The sequence below is a fragment of the Aedes albopictus genome, chromosome 2 (assembly GCF_035046485.1).
Source record: "Aedes albopictus strain Foshan chromosome 2, AalbF5, whole genome shotgun sequence".
Lineage (NCBI taxonomy): Eukaryota > Metazoa > Arthropoda > Insecta > Diptera > Culicidae > Aedes > Aedes albopictus.
In genome coordinates, this window is record NC_085137.1 from 288,126,902 (window position 1) to 288,147,784 (window position 20,883).

The 20,883-nt window shown below is 39.9% G+C and overlaps 1 pseudogene; it reads right to left on the reverse strand.

Annotated features, from left to right (window-relative positions):
• Window positions 1–7,255: 7,255 nt before the first annotated feature.
• On the reverse strand, window positions 7,256–11,158 carry LOC115259593 (probable ATP-dependent RNA helicase DDX43; annotated as a pseudogene).
• Between the last annotated feature and the right edge of the window lie 9,725 nt (window positions 11,159–20,883).

Below are 20,883 nucleotides of genomic sequence, written 5' to 3' on the forward strand. Positions count from 1 at the left end.
CGTGTGACAGACACGAAGACACTCTTTTCCTAAGGAAGTCAAGGACTTTCCTTTACGAAAAGTTCTTGGAACGACCGGGAATTGAACGCGTCACCCTTAGTATGATCATGCTGAATATCCACACCTTAACAGCTGTGGCTATAGGGGCTTTGTATAAAATATGAACGCTCATTCACGTGAATTTCATATGGTTTCGTTAAAAAATATAAATTGTATTTCGGATTCTTGTGGGGGGCCCCTTCATCGGGGGGCCCGGGGCACTTGCCCCCTTTGCCCCCCCTTAAATCCGGGCCTGACCATACGTGTACCATACAATGTACGGTTTATTAAAACCTACGTATCAGAATTTATAACAATTCATTTACAATACAGTGAGGATTCGCTCGTTGGGTCACGACTGCGTCCCGATTAGCGAATCGTGTTCGTTCGTTGGGGCAACTGACAACTGATCAAAACACTCAAGTGACGAGAAATACGTCACGAAACACTCACATACTTGCACAAACGGTCTGTATACAGGAGCTGCGATGCGACGACGGTCAGACGTCAAACTCGTTTTGACATCGATTTTGACATTGACAGTGCTTTTTAATTGGGTTTTGCCCCAACCAGCGAACATCCAACCATCGAGGCAGCCCATCTAACGAGCCGCCAACGAACGAATCGGTACTGTATAATGTATGGTTTTGCAAAAAAATATATATGGAGAAAAATATTTTTTTATATTGTTACGATACTTAACAACCCGTATAGTATATTGTAAAAATCTTATTTACAATTTACTGTATGGGTGTCTACATTACATTTTATTGTTTTTGTATTTTTATTTTTACAGTGATGTCTACTGTAAAAATATGGTTTTAAATAGTACTGTTACAATACAACGTTCGGTTTTTCTACTGTATTTTTCATTCGGGCGGGTGTCCGCCGGTTGACCCACAGCTACATGAATAATCCGGTCCAGGTATACGACGGAAACCTGGATCTGGCCGCCACGCACACAGTCACCCAGCAGATCGAGGTGATTCCGTTCCTTCAAGCATTCCTTCAAGCAATTCTTCAAGATTCCTTCAGAAATTTCTGCAGATATCCTATCAAGGAGCTATCCATGAATGCTTTCGAAAATTCCTTCACGAATTGCAAGCAGGAATTCCTTCCAGGATTCCTCCAGGAATTCCATCGAGTAAATTAATTTGAGTGAAGAGTTCTTCAGGAATTCCTGCAAGGATTCCTCCTGAAATGCTTTCAAAAATTTCTCCAGGAATTCCTTGGAGGATTCCCCAGGAATTCCTTCGAGGATTTCTCCAGGAATTCCTGCAAAGTTTCTTCCACACTGAGGCGATTTTCCGTATACTTTTTATGTTTGAAACTACATAATTTTTTGCAATTTGAATTCACTTATAAAACATAAAGGAGCCAAACATAATTTTTATAATGTTCAGCAGCTATAAAGTTTATGTTTGAAATCTTATAAAATTTATTTACCCTGACCAATAAAATGTATATGTGAGGCTTATGATTTCTCATAAAAATCATGTAACGATTCTTAATAAAAATTATATTTCATTTTATTAAAATTGGCTTTTGATTGTTTTGTTCATAAAATTGTCATATTTTATTTCCAATTTATTTCTCGAAACACGCACATTTCACTATTTGTAATCAACTCTTCGGTGGTGGCCAGCCGAAATTATTAGTCCGGGAGTTTACGAAAGCTTGTTTCCATGGCGGAAGCAGCGGCACATGCCAGCACGTCGGTCCACGATCCACTTGAGCTCCTTTTTCATCCATTTCAGCGTCACGATCCAGCACTTGGGCGAGTCCACACCGACCTGTTCGTTCCGTTCACCTTCTCGAGCTGGAGAGCTTCTAACGGTGCACCTTACGACTTGCACTTCATCATTCTTGCGGACCGGACAGTGTAATTTTCTTTAGCTTCTTGGATAGGGGCATCAGCTTCCTGTGGATGAGTGTCCAAAGTCGGATCCTGCTAGTCGCTTCCCGGCCACCGGAGCCCATTGCGCTGACCAAATCCATAGGATTTCGCTGAAGGGTGCGGGTGAAAACTTCTGTTGTTGCTTCGGTGGCTTTGTGGCGCGGAAGGTACTGGTTAATTTTGAACGACCCTAAAATAAACCGCTGTAAAATAATATATTTTTCATTATTATGCAAGCGAGGACACAAGCTTCCTTTACAATTCCATAGCTGAATCGATGAAAAGATTCTGGAAAAGACAGAGATTTTCGTTCGGAAGTCTAATGATGACGCCCATCTTGGACGTCGTGATGGCGGTTGGAAACTGACTCGCCAAACTTAAAAAGTATATGTGGTCCCATATAATTTTTTACTATCCACTTATCCGCGAGCGGTAATGGCGGCGGCGGGCATATCCAACCGGTTCGGATTTTGACATTTCTTGGGGGAAAGTCAAAATAGTTTCATTCTCCTCCTCACCCCTTCACCCATCGATTGTTGGCGCCAACCGATCGCGATCCCCACGAAACGTCAAAATTCGAATCGGTTATTTGTGTCCGCCGCCGCCATTACCGCTCGCGGATAAGTGGATAGAAGAGAAATTATATCTGTTATGTTTGACCAAACATAAATGTGATTGATAGGGTGCATAAGCCTCATGAGTTACCTCATAAAATCTAAACAGGTTTCAACGACAATTATATCCACACAATTAAAAATAACGATGGCAATGTCTTATAAATTGCATAAAAAGTAGCCTTATAATGCTTAAGTTTGGAATTTTCTCAGTGCAGGAATTCCTGCAAGGATTTCTCCAGAAATTCTTTCAAAAATTTCTCCAGGAATTCCTTCAATAATTCTTTCAAGGATTCCTCCAACAGTTCCCTCAAGGATTCCTCCTGGAATTCCTTTGAAGATTTTTCCAGGAATTCGTGTTCCAAATCGAGTTGTTCATCCGATGCTGATTTGGCGATCTGTGTTGCCGGAACCACTGTTGGTTGGCCTAGTTGCTACCAGACCTGCTCGGACACAATGGCTATGTCCGACGCCGTATCCAGCTGAAGACGCACAGGTACGCCGTTAATTTCCACCTGCACAAATCGCCGCTTGCTCAGAACGTTACCGACGGTAAGTGCGATGGTCTTGGTGGAGAACTTTCCGCTACGCTGCTTTCTTGGCTAGGAATACTCGAAGAGATACTTCTAGGAATCCTTGGAGAAACTCGTGAAGGAATCCTTGAAAAGAATCCTGAAGGAATCATTGAAAACATTTCTGAAGAAACCCTTGATGGAATAGGATCCTAAAATTAAAGACGAAATCTCGCTTATATTGAATAATACGATCAAGCATGGTATTCTAATCGGAATTGTACTTTACTCGAACTTGAAAAACAAAGAAAATTCGAAATAAGAAAAATGGTAAATAGTTCTACTTTGACATTTGAGGTCAACCTTGTGTGACTGAGCTCGACATTTTTCGCACTGGGATTTCAAAAATGTTCCCATCTGACATACACGGTGAAAAAAAATCACTCAAAGTATGTGTTATAAGCTACACGCTTAGATCAGTTTACCTTTTTTCCAAAAAGTGCACAACCGCAAATATGCGTAAATGATACTCAAATATAGGTTAACAAAACTCAAATATGGGTAATGTGGACACAAATATGAGTAATTGTAACCCAAATATGGGTAAATATTACCTATAAATGAGGTTGTGCACTTTTATTTACCCATATTTGCGTAAAGTTTACGCAAATTTGAATAAAATTTACCCATATTTTAGAAAAATAGGTAAACTGATCTCAGCGTGTAGGGACGAGACAAAAGGCTAAATAAATAAAAATTATATAAGGCAATCCATGAGACAGATGCAATCAGCTGATTTTCTTTGTTTACCATGTATTTTTGACATTCGTCAATCGGGGTGACAGTTCAACACAAAGGAATTTGTTAAGCACTGAGAACACTCGACGAAAATTTGGTAAGCTGCACGCACACTATGTTTACAATTTCAGCTGTCACCCCCATCGCGATATGTCGTCATGGATTGCCTTATATTTTCAACTACGATTAATAAAAACGTCAAAAAATGAGTAAATATGTACTCTTGAACCATATATTGTGGTTTAAAACAAGAATCCCGATAGGACTTTAGGAGCCTATTCCTGAAAGAATTCCTGAAGAAATTCCTGGAAGAACCCTTAAAGGAATTCCTAAAACAAAAAAACTTTGAACCACAACCACATTAACAACAACAACTACAACAACAACAACAACAACAACAACAACAACAACAACAACAACAACAACAGTCTGAGTCGAGGTCTGAGTAGTCTCTGATTGCATTAACAGTTGAAGCTTAGGCTCCCATGCCCCACCAGCCAGATAACCGGGTTTCGCAAACTAAGCATTATTTGTGGCAACACTTTGAGCGGCATGATGGAACTATGCCGAGCGCGCTAAGTATTATTAGACCACTAATGTAGTTGCATGAAGTGGGTGACGAGGTACATAAGTATCATTACAGCGTGCTTAACCGTTATTGCAATATTGAGGCTCCAGTTTGAACAAAGTTTGAAATACACGGGGAAATATATAACAACTCATGAGAAAACTGTCAAGTTCGATTTAAGTATAAGTTAGGTAAAAAGCGAACCCACAAACGAACCTAAACAACAACAACAACAACAACAACAACAACAACAACAACCGCAACATCAACAACTACAACAACATCAACAACAACAACAACAACAACAACAACAACAACACTACAACTAACAACAAAAAAACAGACAAGCAGCTGTTGGCTATTGCCAAAACTAAATTTTCCGGACCACCCTCTACCACCGAGCATCCTATCTCCAGTCTCTCGGTTCCAAAACCCATCACCTTTAAAAGGGGTGAAACCATAGACCGAGGGGCGGATCACTTCCAAAACAACTGAATCGAAAATGCGTTTTGATGAAAATGCGTTACAAAATGCTCCAATGCGTTGAAAAATGCGTTTCAAAATGTAATGCGTTGAAGAATGCGCCAAAATATTCAATGCGTTGAAAAATGCACAGAAAGGCATGGCGAATTTTTGGAGTTTTAATACACAATTTGTTGAAAAATACGCCAATGCGTAGGAAAATGCGTGTAATTTATCAATGCGTATAAAAATGCGAGCATTCCACCAATGCGCATAAAAGTGCGTGTATTCTATCAATGCGTAGAAAAATGCGTGTTTTCTATCAATGCGTAGAAAAATGCAAGTTTTTTTGTCAATGCGTATAAAAATACGAACAATTTCATCAATGCGTTGAAAAGTGCATGGTGTAAAATTTTGACAGGTGTTGTTAAATTCTAGAAATGCGTACCTTAATACGCCAATGCGTAACAAAATGCGCCCAATGCGTATGTCAATACGCAAGGCTGAATCGAAAATGCCCTAGTGATTCGCCCCTCGCCATAGACTTAAGTTAAAGATACCAATGTCAGGAACAAATCCGTTAAATTTTATGACGCCCGATGACGCCATTCGCTCCCCCACTTTCCCCCAACTAACAATCACTCATTTAACAGGCACCATTATGACGAATTAATTCAGTATGATGTTGAAAAACATTTGAATTATTTTCACGTACAACCTATGTTCGGGTTTTGTTCACACAAATTTGGAGAAGTTATAAAGCATCATGTTGTGCACCAATTTATTTTTTTTTGTTTTTCAAAGCGTTTTACAAATGTACAAGAAAGTTGTTATTAAGCTTTAGCAAAAATGACTGAAAATAAATAAAATGCAAAAATGATGAACTCTCACGAGAGTAATTATCTGCTCTCATGTTGAGAACACCTATTATGAAATAAGAATTACATATAAAATCCGGATTTAGATTAGAACTCGAGACCTGTCGATTGCCAGCCGCATGCCTTCCTATCTGCGCCATCCTAGAGATGGTGAGATGCAGCACCCAAAGCAAAACATAATCTTCCCATGACTCAATAATGATCACTCCTGAACTTGTGTTCAGCAGTGGTGAATTAGCACTGAACAATGCCTTATTCTTCAACCGCTGTTCAACTCAAAACACGTGTTTTCCATTCTGATTTCGCTGCCAGTATTTTTATCGCACGGTGAGAAAACTTGTATCGAATGCGGCCAAAAAGTGTTGGTCCTTATTGAAGATATTGTTTCCAAACGAACTAATTGCGATATGAAAATGTTTTTATTTTTGTTATTAAATATCGATCTTTAAAAATGTATGACAATATGTGGTGCGGTATGGTCTTGGACATGGTGCATTCACAGCATCTGTTCAGGTAATCTACTCATGCTCAGTCGAAGATCCGTTAAGATTATATTTTATTTATGCTTTTGTCATGGAATCTTGACATTATGTTCAATAAATAATGCATAAGGATGTTTAGGAGTACTTGAAATGTGTCGATTTCTGAATGCTGTTTGGTTATCTAGGTTACTGTGGGAACAATATTCAGTAAACACGACAGCACTGAAATGTCAAATGCATCAATCCAAGCGTCTCGTATAATCGAACTGCTGCGGAAGATAAAATATAAAATAATCAAGGTAAAATATATCTTGTTACAGACTAATAATCATAAATAAATGCCTCATTTTTACGTCAATTACGTGATTCGTTTAAAATTTTGGTTCATTGATAACTTGGTTGTCTAAACAGTTTTAGCCATGATTTATCCCATAATCCGAACAAAGTTCCGAGTCAAACTATGACGGGCTGAAGGCGTTTATTTGACAAGTGAAAAGCACATTGTTCAGGAGCATATGCTTATCGATACATCAGCTTAATAAGATGCACACAAATGTTTTGTTAAACTCTTTTGTTAAGGAATCAATGCTTGTCGAATAAATTTCTTGTTAAACTTTTGAAAAGTGTTTTAATTTATCATTGTTGATACCGATGGGGAAAGTCGAACATTGACTATTTTCTCAATTGAAAAATCATTTAAACAGTAATGTGTAGAGCATAATTTTAGTTCAGCCATCATTACCATTATGGTCCACTGCACGAATTTATGCTGGCCTGCTTACTCTCACAGAAAATCTGACGTGCGGTGCAGGCACCTCCCAAACGTCAAATTTTCTGTGAGAGTAAGCAGGCCAGCAAAAATTCGTGCAGTGGACCATTAAGCAACAATTCAGCAAGCTTGCTTGTTTGTGACTTGCAATTGTTAGTTGGGTTCGCCTGGTTGTATTTAATTTCGCTTGAAGCGACGCCTCTGCTTTTTCGCCCGTCCATCTAAGCAACCAACATCGCAACCAAATTTTGATGTTTATTTACCCCACACACAATTGAATGTCAAATATTTAGAAGTTCAGGAAAACTCCACTTCGGCAAGCGCGACCCGTCCGTTCCACCCAGTGCACGTACTCCCTAATATTCCGCGGAAAGTCGTAATTCACAACGTGTGAAATTCCCTCGATGTCTAGCCCATGTGAGGCCACATTCGTTCCGATAAGGACCCGCACATCGCCGGATTTGATGTCCTCCAGTTCCCGATCGCCGTGCAAGCTGATACAATTTATGCCGGACAGATCAAACTCGATCGACAGATCATCAGCCCTCGTTTTCCGGACGCAAGAGATGATGACCTTGTTACCGACATAGGGCCCGGTCACGAGGTTCATCACCCGCATGTACTTATCCTCCTCATCAATCACCTCGATCTGCTGGGTGACTGTGTGCGTGGCGGCCAGATCCAGGTTTCCATCGTATACCTGGACCGGATTATTCATGTAGCTGTGGGTCAACCGGCGGACACCCGGTGGCCACGTCGCATTCGTCATTATGGTCTGACTATTGAGCCGGATGTCCAGCAAGAGTTTTCGAATTTACGATTCAAAGCCCATGTCCAACATACGATACGCCTCGTTCAGATAGATGATGGTGTATTATGGATTACGTTGGCAGCCTACCGAGCGTGTCAATGACGATCTCCACACCGCCATTGACCTCAGAGCCCTACTCCCCCTTCGTAGACTTTATCCAGACCTCCCCAATCCCCCCGAAACGTCTACGTGAACGGCCGTCTTATTCATTAGATCTGCGCTCTCCGATCGCCACCACCGTACAGACAAATTGCTTTGATGTTCCGAAATTAATACTTGAATACCTCCTCAATTTGCTGGGCCCATTCACGAGTTGGTGCCATCACTAGAACGTTCGGTTCACCCCGGGCTCGCGAAACCTGTTGGCCCTCGATGTGAATAAACGCCGGCAATAGGAAAGCCAACGTTTTCCGATTTTCAGTTTGATCAATTCCAATCAGATCTTCGCCTTTGAGTAGCACCGGCCAAGCCTGGACCTAAATCGGGGAAGGCATTGCGAAGCCTTGCGTCTTGACTTTTTCCAACATTCACGAAAAACCTGCCCGAATGTCAGCACTTGATTTGGAATTGGCACAGACGGTTTGTCCGCATCCTTGAAGGTGCGATTCACGATGATATTGTTAGCCGCGGCTCGGAACTCACTCACTTCTGCCGATAGTTCTTTATAGCAGTTTTTGATCATCTTCGGGCACCATTGTCGGGCGATGGCCTCACTTTTTGTTCAATCGATCGGGATTCTTGGGGTGATCTTTTTTACCCACCAAAACTGCTTGGGTCAGTCAAAGACCACCAAACCTAGGGTCAGTTGAAACGCATTGCAAAGAAAAAAAAACAAACAAAACAAAAGAACGATAAAGTCACAAGAACGATGGATGGGAGATACTTCTGGAAGAATTTCCGAGGGAATTCTGGAAGAATTTACGAGGAACATCTAGAGCAATTCCCCAGAAACTTCTGGAAAAAATTCCGAGGAACCTTTGGAAGAATTCTCGAGGAACTTTTGGAAGAATTCCTCAAGAACGTCTAAAACTCCCGAGGATCGCGAGGAAGAATTTCTGATGAACTTCTGGAGGAATTCCCGAGTAACTTCTGGAAGAATTCCCGAAGAACTTCTGGAGAAATTTCCGAGTAACTTCTGGAAGAATTTCCGAGGAACTTATGGAAGAATTTCCGAGCAACTTCTTGTAAAATTCCCGAGAAGTTTCTGGAAAAATTCCCTAGGAATTTCTGGAACGAGGAACTTGTGGAAGAACTTCCGAGGAACTTCTGGAAGAACTCTCGAGGAACTCCCGGAAGAATTTACGAGGATTTTTTGATATAATTTTCGAAGAATTCCCGAGGAACTTCTGGAAGAATTCCCGAAGATTTTCTAGAATTCCCGAGGCTTCTGAAAGAATTCCCAAGAAACTTCTGGAAGAATTCCCGAGGAACTTCTGGAAGAATTCCCGAGGAACTTCTGGAAGAATTCCCGAGGAACTTCGAGGACAATTCCCGAGGAACTACTGGAAAAAATGCCCAGGAACCTCTGGAAGAATTCTCAAAGAACTTCTGGAAGAAATTTCGAGGCACTCCTGGAAGAATTTCCGAGGTATTTTTGAAATATTTCCCGAGGAACTCCCGGATGAATTCCCGAAGAACTTCTGGAAGAATTCCTGGATAACTTTTAGAATTCCCAAGGAACTCTGGAAGATTTTTTGAAATTTTGCCCGAGGAACATCTGGAAAAATTCCTGAGTAACTTCTGAAATAATTTCCTCGGAACTTCTGGAAGAATTTCCGAAAAATTTCTGGAAGAATTTCCGAGAAACTTCTGGAAGAATTTCCGAGGAACTTCTGGAAGAATTCCCGAGCAACTTTCGGAAGATCTCCCGAGGAACTTCTAGAATAATTCCCATGGAACTTCTGGAACAATTCCTGAGGAACTTCTGGAAGAATTCCCAAAGTACTACTAGAATTCTCGAGAAACTTCTGGAAGAATTCCCAAGGAACTTCTTGAATAACTCCCGAGGAAATTTTGGAAGTATTCACCAGGAACTTCTGGAAGAACTCCTGAGAATCATCTGGAAGAATTACCGAGGATCTACTGGAAGAATTTTCGAGGAACCTCTGGAAGAACTCTCGAGGAACACCTGGAAGAACTCTTGAGGAACATCTGGAAGAACTCTTGAGGAACTTGTGGAAGAACCCCCGAGAAACGTTTGGAAGAATTCCCAAGGAACTTCTGGGAGAATTACGAGGAATGTGTGAAGGAATTCCAAAGGAACTTCTGGGAAATTTACCGAGTAACTTCTGGAAGATTTCGGAGGAACTCCTGGAGGAATACCCAAGAAACTACTGAAAAAGGTCCTGGGTTACTTCTGGAGGAATTCCAGGGTAATACTTGGAGGAAGTCTCGAGAAACTCTTGGAGAAATTTCCGAGGAAATCCTGGAGAAATACCTGAGGAACTCCGGAGGATTGTTTATAGAAATGGTCGTGAACATTTTTTTTGAATAACCAACTCTTGAGATCCTCACGGTATATCTAAAGATGTTAAGTTACTTTCAACTCACTCAATTAATTATAAATAAATAAATGAAAAAAATAAAATAAAGTTTCTTGCATTTTTAATCATTGTGCACCAACATTTCAAAAGCTCGTAACCGTTTTTGTAAACAAGAGTAAGCACGCTCTTGTTTACAAAAAAACGGTTACGTGCTTTTGAAATGTTGGTATTGTTCGTGCAGTTGAAAATCGGAATTTTCGACACGCGAAAATCGATTTTTCTGCCAAACCGTGTGTCGGACCAAGGGGTTAGACACGTATTATTCGGCGATTAATATATTATGGTATACTAATATTTTTGTAGAAATCACAGTAACCTTTGATCATAAGGTCGACCATCAATCAATATTGACAAGTCTGGAAACATCAGTTGTTTTTTTCGTCGTCAATTTCATCCAAATGAAGGAAGTAATTAATGATAAATTTTGCTTTTATAGATCTGAAAATATATTTGGGATTCTCGGAACAGCACGCAAGGACCGCTAAGGATGATTGGGCAAGGTAACAGCACGGCCACGAGAAACACCCGAATTCGAATTGATCATTAGTCAAATCTGGATCATGACCTCTACGAGATATATGGCAGCTGTAAATGTCCTTTAACCAAATTGTTAAACTTAACGATGATCAAGAAATAATCTCAAATCGCTCGTTGTTAACAGACCTTTTTATTGCTGATTTTTTTTTCTTTTTGTTGTTGAGATCAATTGGTGTCAATTTCAGAACATAATTTCCTCATATAAGTATCCCAAGACGAGTGATTTACAAATCTGTATTTGACCGCATTGTGTAAAACCATTCACAGAAAGGACGCACTTCAAATTGGCGACCGCTTGTATACTACATATTACATATGTATAAATTTATCTATTAATACTGAAAACACGTCGCAAGCGTGGTCGCCAGTCAGTACCAGCTGAAGTAAACTTATCAGACCAAGCAGGATTACGTTTATCATTCACGCCCTCACCATAGGTTTCATCACTATCATGACACCAAACGACAGACGAAGCAAGTTTTACAACTTATCTATTTACATCTCTCACTTTTATTCATCGTAACTGATCAAATGACATGTCAAAATATTGAAAACCCATTAACATACCTACTTCGATATTTTTTTTATAAAATACCGTTAGTATACTAATATATTACTTAGTAGACTAAATACATTAATAGTGTCTGGCCCCTTGTGTCGGACGTACGTCGGGCATAGTGCGCTGGATAAAGGGCCAGGTCCGCTGTCCAGCGCACTACGTCCGACGTTAGGTTTCACGCATGGATTTTGAGAAAGTTCGATTGTCGGGTGTGGGGAATCTTCGGGTTTCAACCGCGACGACAATACTGAAATCACAAAATCAATAGAAAAAAGAAGAAGAAACCCCGTAAAAACGAGCTTGACAGGGCTCGACGTTCTAGCTTGACATCAGGCTTACGTCAGTCTGATTCGTCAAGCTCCAGCTCGCATGTTCGAAGCCCGACAGCTTGACGCAAACGGTGCAGAATCGTTTGACATCAGACTGACCGTCAGTCTTACATCAGTCTGATGTCAAGCTCTGTAAGACTGACCGTAAGACTGATGTCAGACTTACGTCAAGCTTACGAAATGCACTGGTAAGAGGAGTTGCTGCGGGTGCGAGTATAAGCGCAATATCAAACTGTTTTGCATTTGCAGTGTACATCGCTGTGACATTTGAACACTTTTTATTTCGACATGTGTCGTATAAGCGGGGTCCGAATTAAAAAGTGTCGTATTAAAACGTGTCGAACCAGAGGGGTAAGACGGTATACACTTTGATATTTTTTAAATTGCAAAACAAAACAAATTCTAGTCAAATTTTACTAAACCTCAGTTAAACTGGCTTCGATAAAGCGAAGATATACTAGCATATGTGTATATCAAAGTTATACTTAGGGGGTATAGCCTGCATTTAAACGAAGCCTGGGGTCAATCAGGCGAAATTGATTTAGTGTGGGGTTTATACTATTTAGTATAGATTTTTTTCTGAGTGATACTACATCGTTTCGTGCTACACTTTTCTCTGAAAAAACGAACGGTTTTGGTATGTAGTTGCAGTGGTGTGCGTGTATAAAAACCAAAATATTGACAACTTTGCAAACGCTGATTGGTGACCGCTGTGTACACCTGCCACACCTGCTACACTCTCGATTTTCTGCACACTAAGATTCAGATGTTCCAGCTCAGTAATTTTTTCACTGAGTTCAGTATTTTTTCCATCTTTTTACTGAGTTTTCAACAGCAGATTTATTTCGGTACACTCGGTAATCGTATTTACCGTTCACCAGTAACGATATTTACCGTGCTTCAGTAACTTTTGACAGTTTGTGAGCTGAGCTCGGTAACTCATTTACAGAATATCCGCAAAATAAATAACCGAGCGTACCGAGTTAAATCTGCTGTTGAGAACTCAGTAAAAAGATGGGAAAAATACCGAGCTGATCTTAGTGTGTGAGTGCTGCACGGCTGCACTATTATCAGTGGTGCAGAAAAAGTGCTACACCGGTGCAGCACGAAAATCAAAAACGAACATTTTCGGTGCAAAAGTGCTGCACCGGTGTAGCACCACCGCAAAAACGAAAACGACATGAGACTGGTACACTCAGCGAAAAAAACTAGCGAAATTCATCGAAATACCTTATGAAAATTTGATATAACTAATTATTATGGATGCCATAAGAATACCTTATGAAAACTGATCGTGCTTGCTATGACAAATCTCATAAGATAGACTTATGAAAAGAACAAAAAAATCTTAAAATGATGCAGACTGGATTCGATCCATGAGACGATTTTACGTCATTAAGTGACCTTATGAAATTCATCCGAATCATTATGAATTATTTAAAGGCCTTTTCATAAGTTGGGCCTTATGGAAATCATGTCTATAGACATTTTGGTTTTGGTACCTACTAGATTTCTAGTTGAAATTTCTGAGCGGGAGGATGCAATAACGAGTTAATTTACTCAATTTTGAGTAAAATCGACCCATTCGATACAAGTTTTCTCACCGTGCGATAAAAATACTGACAGCGAAATCAGAATGGAAAACACGTGTTTTGGGCTGAACAGCTGTTGAAGTATAAGGCGTTATTCAGTTGATTAGCACGTGCTGTGCTAATTCACCACTGCTGAACACAAGTTCAGGAGTGATCATTATAGGACAGATCGTTGAAGTACTAGATTTGTAGTAATGAGCTGAATTTTAGTATGGTGAGAAGGTCAATTCTCCGTTTCTGCAATGAAATTGTGCAAAAAGCGTGGGTATTATGATTCATTGCCTAATTTGATGCTGTTTGAGCAAAACTTTGGACAACAGTATTGTTGTTTTCTTTATTTCTTGTGAAATAAACAACATAGTTGTCCAAAGTTTTGCTCATACAGCATCAAATTTGGCAAGGAATCATAATACCCACGCTTTTTGCGCCATTTCATTGCAGAAACGGAGAATTGACCTTCTCACCATACTAAAATTCAGCTCATTACTACAAATCTAGTACTACACCGAACGTGCCCCATTGAGGCATGGGAAGATTATGTTTTGCTTTGGGTGCTGCATCTCACCATCTCTAGGATGGCGCAGATGGGAAGGCATGCGGCTGGCAATCGACAGGTCTCGAGTTCTAATCCGGATTTAGGTAATTTTATATGTAATTCTTATTTCATAATAGGTGATCTCAACATGAGTGCAAATAATTACTCTCGTGAATGGTTCAACATTTTTGCATTTTATTTATTTTCAGTCATTTTTGCCAAAGCTGAATAACAACTTTCTTGTACATTTGTAAAACGCTTTGAACAACTAAAAATTAAGTTGGTGACAGCTCTGACAGTAAGGGACTAAACATAAATTACGTAAAGTGAGTACCGAGGATTGTTCACAATCTGCGAACTTGACTGCGGAAAAAATTGCGACCATGACGCCGCTGATATCATGTTGCTAAACATGAATAAAAGCCAAGCTGTGAGACGATTTTACGTCATTAAGTGACCTTATGAAATTCATCCGAATCATTATGAATTATTTAATGGCCTTTTCATAAGTTGGGCCTTATGGAAATCTTAAGGTAATTTGGCTGAGTGTACTCGAGTACTCGATATCTGCTTAAATATCTACTAGACATTTTGGTTTTGGTACCTACTAGATTTATAGTTGAAATTTCTGAGCGGGAGGATGCAATAACGAGTTAATTTACTCAATTTTGAGTAAAATCGACCCAAATATTAGATAGTTTGAATTTTCCGTGTACTTTTCGCCGCGACGTCCATCCCCCGACGCGCACGCGAGAGAAACGTCATTTATTTTCTTTTCAAGAATCGCACGCTTGTTGCGGGTACCTAGTGTTGAAGAATAATTAAAATTTTTATCGAGATTTTTATATACAAATTCCGTTTGTATGTATAAAATTTTAGTAGTTTATTGTGTACTACAAATAAATCCGCCTGTAAGGTAAGTATTTGCTGTATATTTAAGGTGTAAAAATTGATGGTAGGTATGTTTTTGTTTCTGTTTTTTTTTCTAGCTCGGCTTTGTTTACCGGCAAGTTGCGTGCTGCTGTGCTGTAGCCTCGACGGGAACTTTGTCATCCCGATGGACAACCGGATCACGATTTTCGATTGAAAATGTAAGATATTCATCGTACATTTTTATGAAACCAAGTAACAATCAGTTTTATCGGCTAGAAAAAAATCGCGCCCCCGTCGCTGGAAAATAACCGCACTGGATCTTGGATGGTGATTGAAATCTGGATGAAGCACATTTGCGGTGGATTTGTTGCAAGCGACGACGATCCAGATCATGATTTCTTGGAGCGCATTCACCGGATCATGTCTATATATCCATAGAGCGAGAAAATTGAACGTGAACGGCAAGCGTTACACCGGGGGATGGTCGGTGTTCGTACGGTTTGCTGGAGGACGACCAATGGGGTTTGGCGAAACGTCGATTCCAGGGGCCCGCATGCAGCAAGGTCTCGATGCATGTTAGGTAGGTGTAGTTTTTTCGAGTTTAACGTGCCTGCACCCTCCATGGTCGATTCACCGCAACCGACGGAGTTTTCGGAACTGACTAGATAGTAGATTATCAAAGAAGAAATGCTGATGGCATCTCCGCTAGAAACGTCGGTCGAACCGAAAACTTGCTATAGCAAAAGTTTGCTCTCAGCGCCCGAGTACGGCTGCGGGACGACGACCGTATCAAGTTATGGTTGGAAATTTTGTACAGAGTTAGATACTGTACGTGCCTAACTCTATACAAAATTTCAAATCAATCGGTTTGAAATTGACTTAGTTATAGCGGCAAGTGCCCAAATGGTACAAGACCCTAGGTTGGCAAGTATTTGTGAGATCATCACGCAGTTAAATGCTGTTTTATACCATTTGTTTATTGCTATTATTTTGACTAAGATTAAGGTTGAATTCTTCTTCATGGGCTTACGTCCCCACTGGGACACAGCCTGCTTCTCAACTGTTGAGCACTTCCACAGTTACTAACTGAGAGATTCCTTCGCCAATACCATTTTTCATGCGTATATCGTGTGACAAGCATGGAGATATCTAATGCCCAAGGAATTGAAGGGAATTTTCATTACAAAAAGTTCCTGGAACGACCGGGAATCGAACCCGTCACCCTCAGCATGGTTATGCTGAATACCCACACCTATACAGCTGTGGCTATATTGCCCTTCATGCTTAATTGTTTATTCGTTTTTTTTTTATTTTTTAAGGACAGACTTGTTAGAATCCCAATATGGCCGCCACAATTGCCGACTTTGTCACCTACTCACGATTTTGAGGGCACAAATCTCCTCGTAAACAAATCCAGCGCACCTGAGCTTCTTATTTTAAGCTTATTACAAGTGAGCAAGAACAGAATAATAAAATGCACTGTTGTTTGTAGCTTGCTTCTTGAGATTTGTGCGTCTGAAGTTTTGATGCACTGTTGAACCGGGATTTTAGGACGTTTGTCCTTGAATAGCGCTATTTTTTTTACAAATGTAACAGAATCACTTCCCATTTTTTTAATTTGAAGAGCATATTCTTTCTGGTGTTACGTTCTCCAGGGATTTTCAGGAATTATATAAACATATTCCGTGAAGCTACTGACTTTAATAAATGGTTGAGAAAAAATAATAATGCTTAGAATAATCCCAGATGAATGGGAGTTTCTGAGAATCTAGTGATTTTCAGGAATTAGGGTATCACGCCACTTGGGCGGTGGCTTCTATATTCGTCTGTTTTCCACTATAACTCAGTCAATTTTGAATCAATTGACTTGAAATGTTGTACACGGGTAGATACTATACCTATCTCACCACATTCCAAAAGTTGTGTCAATTTGTTCAAATTTGACTGAGTTATAGTGGAAAACAGACGAATATAGAAACCACCGCCCAAGTGGCGCGATTCCCTATTTAAACATATTCCGCGAAGCTCCTGGCTTCTATAAAATGATTGAGAATATTTTTTCAAATACTTAGAACAATCCAAGATACATATTTGGGAATTTCTGAGAACATTTTGTATGAACATTGGCTTTCACTGCTTCGACCTCAACTGTAAGGCCGTCTTCAGTGTCTCGTACTTGACTCGACGAGTACAACCGACCTCACCGACCAAAACTTGATATGAAGGTGTTCTCTATGTTATGCTGCTTCAATGTATTTTTTTTGTACCGTGCGAGCACCATATTATAGACAGCTCCATATTCTGAACAGTTGACTAACGCAAAATAGATTTTCCTTTTATGAAGCATATATTGCATCGAGAGTTGAGGTGCCAATTTTATTAAGCCCCTCTATTATCCAATCGTTACAAAACATATCGTTTTTGACTGAACTGCGAACGTAGAGAATGTGTTTGTACTTAGTAAGTAACACTATGTGTTCAGAATTAGGACCACGGCATCTTATGGTGTCCATAATTAGGATCACGTCGTCCTCCAACAAAAATATGTCTAGATCAGAGACTGGAAGTTATTATGAGATTTAATTTATTTTATACATTTAGCTAGACAACAAACACACTTGATGGTAATGTAAAGCATTATCTCTAGCAACAAGAACTTCCATTTATTTTAGTGTTTGTTGTGAGATTCCCTTAACCGTTCAGAATATGGGTACCGCACGGTAATTTGTAATTTGTAATTTTATTAAAAACGATAACCTGTCAGTATACATTTTAAATGAGGTCAAGGAAACATACTTATTTTAATATTACTTAGGATACTTACAATATTGGCCAATGACTTATCTTGACCCACCCTTCTCATTGCAACCTTACATATTTAATGACTATTTGCTCAGCTGTTGTAAGATTATATGTACGTTATCTAAACATGTTTAAAACTCATCAATAACGTTTCAGCATACTTGATTGTTCTGCAATAAAATCGTCTAAAAATTACTCAAAAATAGCTCCTTTGAGGCCAAATTGTGAAGTTTGAGAAGCTACAATGAATTAGACCTTCCAATAATTCATCCATGCGCCAGCACCTGTGGACGAAAAATGCTTCGCGCAGATGGCTCAGCCGAATTGCCGAAGAGCATTACCACTCATGCTGTGCTGGTTAGCTAATTGGGTACGAGGAGTGGTTCTAATTATTCTGTAAGTTTTTCCAATGGATCAAATGGCAAATAGTTGCATATACAAAACGTGTAAATAGATTACAAAAGTCACATTTTCTCTTAGTTTTGCGAAAACCGTCTTGCGTAGACTTTTTCCATCCAAAAAATATAACAGGCTCTTCCGGGGAAATATGGGTCATGGGTAAGATAGGTCACGGGCCAAGATTGATCAGTACCGTTTTCGAGCGTTAAACCGCATCTGATGTAGGGCAGGCTTGGCATTGGTCACCGTTGGCAGTCATTTTCAAATAACTATGACAGTGTTTTGTAATCCAGAGTCGTCACCCAATCGCAATAGGCTCGTCAAATCATTTATTACGTTGCTCGGGAGCTCGTAGGTTTGCGAACGTCAGTTGAATCTTCGCGTTACGCACTGTAACAATAGAAAAACTCATCGAAGTTTCCTAAACATTGACCCTCGCCGCGTACTGAAGTGACGGTCGCGAGGTTCTGTTCAGTAGAAGAAAAAACCTGATGCTTGCATACCACAGCTAATTTCATTACTTAATAGAATACATTTTACAAGTTACTTAGTTCTTGTGAAAAGTGATAAATCCACAAAGCACAGGCCGCATTTGGGATGTCGATTATTTATAATGATAGCATTGTGCTTTTTTTTCTCTAGGTGCTATGGCATAAGTTGAGAAGCACCCCATTATATCGTTGGAGAAAAGTCAATGTCCAGGCCCGATCGGCACCTGACCCGATCCCGGCGTAATGTAATGTTACTTGGAACCGTCCATACATTTCGTAGACTATTCAGAAGGAGCGAGCGGGGTGGATTTGACCAAAGTCTAGCGTACATATAAATCTCGTCACTCATCCATTCTTCTCTTTCTGTTATTTGCTTCACAGATTGTGGATATAACACACAATAATAAAACATTGCAGATTTCTTTGTACCTTCAAAAGTATTGGCAAACAAATGACAAGAGTTTATACGTTTATTTAAATTTTATTTGAAATAAGTATACCGTCAGTGTACCAGTAGCCGCTCATGACCCAATAGCCGCTCACTGTTGCAAAAATCAAGTTTTAACGCATAAATACCCCCTTTTCATCGCTGATATTCTTGGACAATATAAATTATATGAGAGCGAAGCTATTTTATGCAATATTTACCAAGTAACATAAATTTTAAAAACAAAACAGTAGATTTTTTTGAGCGGCTATTGGACCCAAAAAAGCTGTAGGAAATTTTATGTGTTCCAATAACCGCTCACGCAAAAAAATACGTGAAAATCGTAAAAACTGTCGATTTTAGTACACAGTGTATTTAATCACTATTATACACTCTCGCTGAACAGGAAAAAATAATTGTAAAAACATAGAGTTGCAAAAATAATTCACTTTTCCGCAAAAGTCTATTTAAAAGATGGCATACATTTGTCCGTGAGCGGAATTAGGACGACTTTGGTCTCACACAAATTCTAATAATATTATACTTTTATGATAAGTTCTACATAAGTCTTGTTTTGTAACTGATTGTACTTAGATTAAACTAACTTAAAATGCAAAAACATTACAAATTGGCTTACCAGTCATTTAACAGAAGATGTTTTTCTGCAAAACTGGCCTTAGATGAGCGGAATCTGGTACCCTGATGGTATACAGCCCGAATAATTTTGTTAATTTACCACGTTTGTTCGCCTCCTTCCATCAGCTTTGTTTATTAACCTTCCAGGACGCGCGCCATCAAGCAACCGAAACTGCACCGCGCTCGCGCTGTATACGAAGAGCGAGGTTTTTTGGTAGTGTTGTACTTTTTACAACAGCGCGCGCTAAAGGGTTAAACTCTCCGGGGAGGACCTCATACTCGAGCCAAGCTTTTGCGTGCTCTTGCGGCACTTTTCCGACTTATTACAGCCTAGACTTATTAGGCCTCTCAGCACAAGATCCCAGTACACAGGGTCAATTTTTTTTCAAAAAGAAAAACCACTCGATCCAGTGGCGTAGCCAGAAATTGTCTCTGGGAGGGGTTTTCAACGGTCAATTACCCCTTTTTTATTTGACACTTACATTTTGTAAACAGTAATGTTTGAAAATAGCGGCGCAGCCGAAAATTTTTTTTTCGCAAAGCGCTTTATACTGAAAATTTGTTCCACAAATGTTGGATCTGGAGAGGGGATTTAACCCTAAAACCCCCCCGTGGCTACGCCACTGACTCGATCGAAACGGATGTTTGATATTTCACCATGTGTGCTTGAGGCCTTAATGAAAGACTTTAACGTTGCTTTAACTAATTGACGATCAAACGGAAAGCTACAAGGCGCAGGTGGCGTTTTTCTAAATAAGTAATTCACGCGCCCTTGACTCACTCACTAATGATACAAATTGAAGATAAGTGACATTTTTGCAGTTTCTGGTAACGTCCCTACAATATATTGACCAGAAATATGTTATTTTTGCTTTTAATGTTGAAAATTTTCCGCCTATCTGCCTATCAGGGTTTGGGTTTGTATCGCGACGCGAGTTACTTAGTGGTTTATATAGTCAGGATTCGTTATACACGGTGGGTGGTACCTTACGCCCACCTCAATTTTTCGGCTGCCTGTAGTTGCGGTATATCCTAGGCTAATTACCTTCCAAAATTGAACTCAATTGATTGAAATACAACAGCCTTGGCCAAGATCACAGGGTTTGACGGTATTAAAGTGAAAGATCCTCTCCTCTTCTTGGCGTAACGTCCTCACTGGGACAAAGCCTGCTTCTCAGCTTAGTGTTCTATGAGCATTTCCACAGTTTTTAACTGAGAGCTTCCTCTGCCAATGACCATTTTGCATGTGTTTATCGTGTGGCAGGCACGAAGATACTCTATGCCCAAGGAAGTCAAGGAAATTTCCTTTACGAAAAGATCCTGGACCGAC